The sequence below is a fragment of the Thamnophis elegans genome, chromosome 2 (genome assembly GCF_009769535.1).
Source record: "Thamnophis elegans isolate rThaEle1 chromosome 2, rThaEle1.pri, whole genome shotgun sequence".
Classification (NCBI taxonomy): domain Eukaryota; kingdom Metazoa; phylum Chordata; class Lepidosauria; order Squamata; family Colubridae; genus Thamnophis; species Thamnophis elegans.
The window spans coordinates 104,865,687-104,873,546 of NC_045542.1; positions in this window are offsets into that span (position 1 = coordinate 104,865,687).

Here is a 7,860-nt window from a genome sequence, read left to right on the forward strand (position 1 = left end):
TTCAATATGTATACACACTATAAAATCTCAACAAGCAATACCAGCATAACTGAAACAGAGAATAGGTAGTAAGAAACCAAGGTTCAGAGTGGGGAGTGTAATCATATGAATTAGCAAGATTTCCTATTTAGGGCAAAAACAATGAGAAATCTCAACATATTAAAGTGCAGAGACATTGAGGTGACATATGGCAACACATATAACATATAACAACTTAGTTTTCCAAGGCCATAAAGACCATGAAAACTGGATTAACAGAAAAGTTTTTTTTTAAAAAAACCCTGATACTTTTAATTGTGTTCAGAATACATTGAAATGAAAGAACAAATAATTCAACATTGGATGAAGCAAACACAGACTGCTTGTTGAAAATGTGACTAAAAACCTAAAGCTGCACTTTTTTGGACGTATAATGCAAAGGTACAGGTCACTGCAGAAGATCATGATGCCTGGAAAAATCAAAGGCAATAAAAAAAAGATAAAGTGGCTAGTGACTCTGAGTGTTGACAAAAAACATAAGCTTACAGAAGCAGTTATTGACAGACTGTCTTTGCAAAATGATGTCCATTGTGTCATGAAGGATTGGAAGTGACTAATGGAATAACAGCAACAAAAACAGCTGAAACTTTTCTACACCATGTGGAGATATTTATATGGCTTTTGGCAAGCAAAAGTTAAAAAAAATGGGATTAGATAACACAGATGCTAATTTAGGTGGTAAACTAAAAACATTTTCTGCAAAACAAAAGAAGCAATTCCCCCAAAATTATTTAAATTAAACATAGCCCACTTTGTCCACAATGAAGTGCAAGCTGCTAATGAACACAGAGTCCTTTGTTATCAAAGTTTACAAGTACTCCAGTATTTACTGTATTAGAATCACACAGTTAAATAAACACTGGAATACAGTTGATCTGGAATATCAGGAGGTTTTTTTCTGTCAAGTAAAACTTGGTTAATTTCTCTGATGCCTGCAGGGAATAGGTGCTTTCAAGCACTCAAATCAGAGGTGATATTCAGCCAGTTCTGGCCAGTTCTGGTGAACTGGTAACCAGAAATTTTGAGTAATTCGGAGAACTGGCAAACCACATCTGGCTGGCTCAACCCCCATCTATTCCCTGCCTCCCGAGTCCCAGCTGATCGGTTGGGTCTTCTTCTGTTGCCCTGCACAGGAGAACAGAGCTGGAAAGCAGGTTAGTAGGGTTGGGAGGGAATGGGGATTTTACAGTATGCTTTCCATGGAGTGGGGTGGGAATGGGGATTTTGCAGTATCCTTCCCCTGCCATGCCCACCAAGCCACCCCCTGAATTGGTAGTAAAAAAAATTGAATCCAACCACGGACTCAGATGTCACTTTTCTTTGTAAGAATTTATCTCAATAGCGTTTCTTCCGTTTTTGATGACTTTTTGGTAAAATCAGATTTGATTTCTGCACATACACAATAATTATGTATAACCCAAGCGATGAACATCTCATGGAACTGAGAGACCTAAAATATTGGAAGTGGCTTCTCTGCTGTCTTTTACTGAAATAGACATAACAATGGAATGGCTCTGTTTTCCATTCTCAGTGTAAATTTCTTCAACTAATTTCACAAAAAAAGTCACATGAAAGGGATTCTTTGTTGCTACAGATTTTAAGATTACTACATAGTGTAGACGCAGCAGGAGCTCCAAGAAATTATGCACAAAAGACCTATGTTTTTAACAAATGAAACTGATTTGCCAATTTCTTTGTAGATAATTAAAGAAGTGCAATAATAACAAATACCTACATCTTCTACCAAACTCCCCAAAAGGAACAAAGCATGATGACACTTAAGAAAATAATGAGGCCTCAATTCTACGTACATTTGCATGGGATTAAATCTCATTTCAATCAATGAGCCTTACTTTATTAAGTCAAAAGCCAAATTGACTTAAAATTAGTTTTATGTTCAGGTAACTATGTACAAATGGAAAAGTATCTCTGCATAGTTGGAAGGTTATTTCCACTGTTACTGCAGCATGGACTTCACAAGAAAGAACCAATTACATAGCATGAACACTATCAGGTAGCATTAGATGTGTTTCAGACTAAAAAGAAAACCAAGGTCAGACAATAAATAATAATGATCTGAATTAGCTTCTACAAAATGTTACCCAGTGAAATAATGAAATTTTGAATAAGTAGCATTGAGGACAGAGTTGTAATTTAAAATTGCAATTTTATACCCAGTTGTCTGAATAAAATGCTGATAAGAAAAACATGGTGGCCACTTTTATGTAAGCAGATATATTTATGGACATATTTGTGCTTTCTTTATGATTTAGGGGGTTGTATACCAGACTCAGAGCATGACTTTATTTTATTTTAGTCTCTAGTAATACAAATTTAAAATGGTTTAAAATTTCTAAGGTTTCCAACCTACACATAGCAGTTGGCTATTAGATCTGATGGAATGGAAGGCAGGACCAAGTGCAAACTAAACCATGTGTGAATGGAGCCCCATTTATTTCAAACGATTGGAAGTTGCAAGTGCAAACAGAGGAGTGGTAAAATACTGCAAGTTAGGAGATACACCACGATGTTCAAAACATATCCAGCAGGGTCAATAGACAGTGTCAAGAAAAGTATTTTTGGGAGATGGGGAAGAGGCTTCCTTCAGAGAACGGGGGACTTATCCAATATAAAAAGGTGAACACAAATATGAATTACCCTAAAATAAAATGCAAGAGACAATGAATGAAGCAAATAAACTCCATATTTTCTTTTGGTGTAGAATTAATTGAAACCAACTAATGGAAAATCTTATGTCACGGTATTTGGAGTGATAGGTTTGTTGGATAATTGGGAAATAAAGGGAAAATAAGGTTTCAGAGAAACTGAAGATTTGGCACTTGTCTTCACTGTAGATGTAAAATGACTTTCCAGGCCCACATGGATATTTTCAGGGACTAATTTTGAGAATAAAAACATGCAGTGACTTCTTCCTTTTATTAATTTTTAAAATGGTATGTACTTCCAGGCCTTCCCATCCACTAAGCAACCCCCTGTTTCCTTTTAGTTTTCTTGAGTTCTCAGCAGATGTGGGAAGAATAAAAAAGAAGCAAAATAGACTCTGATTAATGGCAGGGGACCTCCAGGATTGCTAAGTAAAAACAGGTAGTCCTCAAGTTATGACCACAATTGAGCCCAAAATTTATGCTGCTAAGTGAGACAATTGTCAAGTGAGCTTGCCCCATTTTTACGACTTTTCTTGCCATAGTTGTTATGCCATAGTTGTTAAGTGATTCATTGCATTTGTTAAGTTAGTAACATGGTTGTTAAGTGAATCTGGATTCCCTATTGCTTAGTTTGCTTGTCAGAAGGTTGCAAAAGAGGACACTGCAGCCATCATAAATAAAGCAGTTGCCAAGCATCTGAATTTTGATCATGTGACCATAGGGACGCTGCAATAGTCGTAAGTGTGAAAAACAATTGTTAAGTCACTTTTTTCAGGGTCGTCGTAACTTTGAACAGTTACTAAATTAACTAAATGAACTGTTGTAAGTGGAAGATTACCTGCAGGGGTGGGCTGCTAGGGGTTCACCCAGGTTCAGGAGAATCTGTAGCTAAGGTTATGGCCGGTTCAGAGAACCTCCAAATCCCACCCCTGGCTGGCCTCCGGAGGCCGAGGGAGGCAGTTTTCGCTCTCCCAGAGGCTCAAGGAAAGCCTCTGGAGCCTGGGGAAGGCAAAAACGCCCCCCCCGCCCTGGTGCAGGAGGTGGATTAGGCCATGCCCACCATGGCCATTCCCACTCAGCAATTGGGCAGAGCACCCGTTGCTGACATTTTAGAAGCCCACCCCGAGTACCTGTATCTGTACCTTAGTTGGGGTTGGAGGAACCAGGCAGAGTTTAAGAAAGAGCCTCTTCCTGAATTGTTTTTAATGCAGAAGAAAGGAGGCCACAGAAAGCAGGGAGGTCTGCTCCCCAGCACTAGCCCTGATGGGACAGAGAGGGAGAAGGAGAGCAATATTGCCCAGTGGGTGGCTCTTCCCTGGTAAATTGTCTCTTATTAACAAGGTATTGCCCAAGCATGATCTTTTTGGGGAAATGATATTTTGAAATCTAAGTCAGAAATCAAACTATTTTACTTGTCAATTTTCGCTTTCAAGAAATGTAGCATCCAACACACTTTCCATAATTTTAAAGATGGGGCAGCAACGTGGCCACAAGAGGGCAGTGGAGATCACCCGATGAACCACAGGCAGCAGCCACTTTCTGTGGGGCTAAACTGTATTTTCTCTGAAAACAGGTCCAGCAAGCATGTTGTCAGAAAGTGTTTTTTTCCCCCCTTTATGACATTCTCAGGGAAGCATAATCTAGATTTGGTACACAGACGAAAAGGTTTTCTGAGTCTAGGAGCAGGGCAAAGTGTTCTTGTTGGAATAAGGAGCCCATATTCCAAGAACACAGCATCACCACTCACTAGCAATAAAATTAGTTTCTAAATACTTGACCAGTCCTGGTGACTGAACATTTGCAGCCTGAGCTGTTCCCTTTAACATTCCCTTCTTTATGTACTCTGTAAGTCTTTATTTGGGAACGCCAGATCTCCTCTTTAATTCTTTAAAAAAAAAGTTTCTCCTGTAGTCTCTGAGATATATCCCCTGCCCTCTTGAAAGGTAATATAAAATGGCTAGTTGAGCACCAGTTGCGTTTAGTCCCAGTGGAAAATCCAAGTGATTTATCCAAGGCTCTTCAAAGCTTTAGTTCACAGCGAGCCTCTTCTGCCTCTGTGCTTCATCTCATCTAATTTTTACTGTGTGTTTCAAGGCTTGAGACAAAACGCTTCACTGAGTCAAAAGATTAAAGTGTAGAAGTTTAACTAGCAGAGAGTTCAAGCAGCCACTGAACCATAGCAGGCCAGAGAACTCCTGTGATAGGCAGGTGATTTCATCCCCATGCTCGCCAGTCTTTGCAAAGAGATGGAACTTAATTTTCCCATGGCTGCCAGACGCAAAATGATACGCCTTTCCCCCCAACATGCTGTGCCCATTTTGTTGTCTCCGAAAGAGACTATGTTCCTCTTCCATTGAAATCTTCATTACTCTCAGTGGAAGTTTTCTAAGAGTAAGCTCTATAAACAGCCTTCCAGATGGCATGGCACATCTGAATTACAAGCTAGCCAACTATTTACCCTAGCCTGTTCTAATATATGCTCTTTCTGGTTAGCAGCAGGTCTGACGTGATTATGCAAATGGGAAGAAAAGTTTGTGTACTTTTGGTTACGAAACCATTGATAAAGTAGTATTAAAGTAAGTAATAAACATAAACAAAACTGATGTGTTGCAGCTCAACTCTCAGAATTTTCAACCATCACTGGGACCAAGTTGGGAAAAGTGGTTTAACTACTTATTCCAAAAGGAAGACAAATGTCAATATCTCTCTTGTGGGTAGACTGTGGCCTAAGGGAAGAGTCTACATCAAATGGGGGCTTTAAACTATTGTGATGCATTAGCCTTAGGGCTGCCTTTGCAGCCTCTCCAAAATTGCAGTTTGCAACAAACACTTCATGGGCTAATACATATTAGTTGGGACCTTATTATTATTATTATTATTTTGAGAGCTATCCACATGTTCTTTTTACATCTGGGTAGCAGTTTTAAAGTTCTGTGGCTTTGATCATCTACACTACTGTGGGAATGAGCTCTGAAAGGGCACAAATCCTAGCAAAGTGACCTTGGGCCAGTTTTTCTCCTTTAGCTATAAGAAAAAAAAAAAAAAAAAAAAAAAAAAAAAAAAAAAAAAAAAAAAAAAAAAAAAAAAAAAAAAAAAAAAAAAAAAAAAAAAAAAAAAAAAAAAAAAAAAAAAAAAAAAAAAAAAAAAAAAAAAAAAAATAAAAAAAAAAAAAAAAAAAAAAAAAAAAAAAAAAAAAAAAAAAAAAAAAAAAAAAAAAAAAAAAAAAAAAAAAAAAAAAAAAAAAAAAAAAAAAAAAAAAAAAAAAAAAAAAAAAAAAAAAAAAAAAAAAAAAAAAAAAAAAAAAAAAAAAAAAAAAAAAAAAAAAAAAAAAAAAAAAAAAAAAAAAAAAAAAAAAAAAAAAAAAAAAAAAAAAAAAAAAAAAAAAAAAAAAAAAAAAAAAAAAAAAAAAAAAAAAAAAAAAAAAAAAAAAAAAAAAAAAAAAAATAAAAAAAAAAAAAAAAAAAAAAAAAAAAAAAAAAAAAAAAAAAAAAAAAAAAAAAAAAAAAAAAAAAAAAAAAAAAAAAAAAAAAAAAAAAAAAAAAAAAAAAAAAAAAAAAAAAAAAAAAAAAAAAAAAAAAAAAAAAAAAAAAAAAAAAAAAAAAAAAAAAAAAAAAAAAAAAAAAAAAAAAAAAAAATAAAAAAAAAAAAAAAAAAAAAAAAAAAAAAAAAAAAAAAAAAAAAAAAAAAAAAAAAAAAAAAAAAAAAAAAAAAAAAAAAAAAAAAAAAAAAAAAAAAAAAAAAAAAAAAAAAAAAAAAAAAAAAAAAAAAAAAAAAAAAAAAAAAAAAAAAAAAAAAAAAAAAAAAAAAAAAAAAAAAAAAAAAAAAAAAAAAAAAAAAAAAAAAAAAAAAAAAGAGTAGGCCAGTTCCAAAATCTTGGCCATGTGGCCAGCTTGATTATAAGCCAGAGAAACACAACATGCTGTTCCCTATGTGGCACTTATTTATCTACTTGCATTTGTGTGTTTTTTGAACTGCTAGGTTGGCAAGAGCTGGGGCAGAAACTGGAGCTCAGGGACTTGGGTCTACAGACTACCAACCTTCTGGTCCACAAGCCCAGTAACTTAACCACTAGGCTACCATGCCCCCTTAGTAAGGTCATTTCTAGCATCCTTAAAAAGAAGAAAACGTAGGAAATGACATTATCTGCTGATCCTTCTTTTCTTTCCTAACCATGTCAGAGGGGGCTGGCAGAGCCTCTGCCTCTTTCATAGTTGTGTAGAAGAGAGATTGTTGACAAACTTACTTGGTCCTTCATTTATTGTTCAATTGAGCTGAGTATTTTATATTTATATATAAAACTATCTGTTTTATTTTACTGACTGAGTTATGTTAGTCTGAAATCTCTTCCCCCCCCCTAATTTCTTGTGCTTAAAAGTGGGCCATTTTATGGTTTTGAAGGATTCGTTCTTGCAAGTAAAAAAGTAAAATAAATCAATTTGGACAACTGCAGACAATGATTAATCCAGATTTTATGACTACAGTATATACAACAATCTTAAAAGTTAAATGATTTAAGTTAAGTGAACTTCCACTTAACTCTCAACTCATAGAAAATACTTGTATGATTTTTAAAATAACCCTAAAGACTCTGAACATACAGATTTTAATGCATTTTGTAAGGCTACCCAAGATGAATCAAAAGCTGTCTGTTCTGTCCCATTTCCCATATATTTCAAATAAACAAACTGATGCAACAGATACTATTTTTTACCTTGAGTCACCATTTATACAATGTGGATTAATTATACAAAATGCGAATATTGGCACTTTGTGTTCTCCACATCGTTCTCTCGGCAGAATTGTTTGGGGGGGTGGGGTGATTATGACTGTGTTGAGTAACAGCAAGCTTTCCATTTTTGTCAGTACACCCACATACTCACCCACAAGATAAGATGCTAATCTGGAGTAAACATCACATGTTACAGCAGTGGCCTTAAAATACATCTGACAAAGCTTAATCATTTCAGTGTTCAATTTTATAAAAACAGGCTAGCGTTATGGGGTGTAAGGAAAGTACTATTTATAGAAAATGTCAGTTTGTTACTTTTAATTAAAATAAGTCACTAATCATATTTCTCTTGTCAAAAACCTGGCATCAGGGCGAAATAACAAGACTTCCAAAATCTATCTTCTACTTTGTTTTGCATCAGGTTTT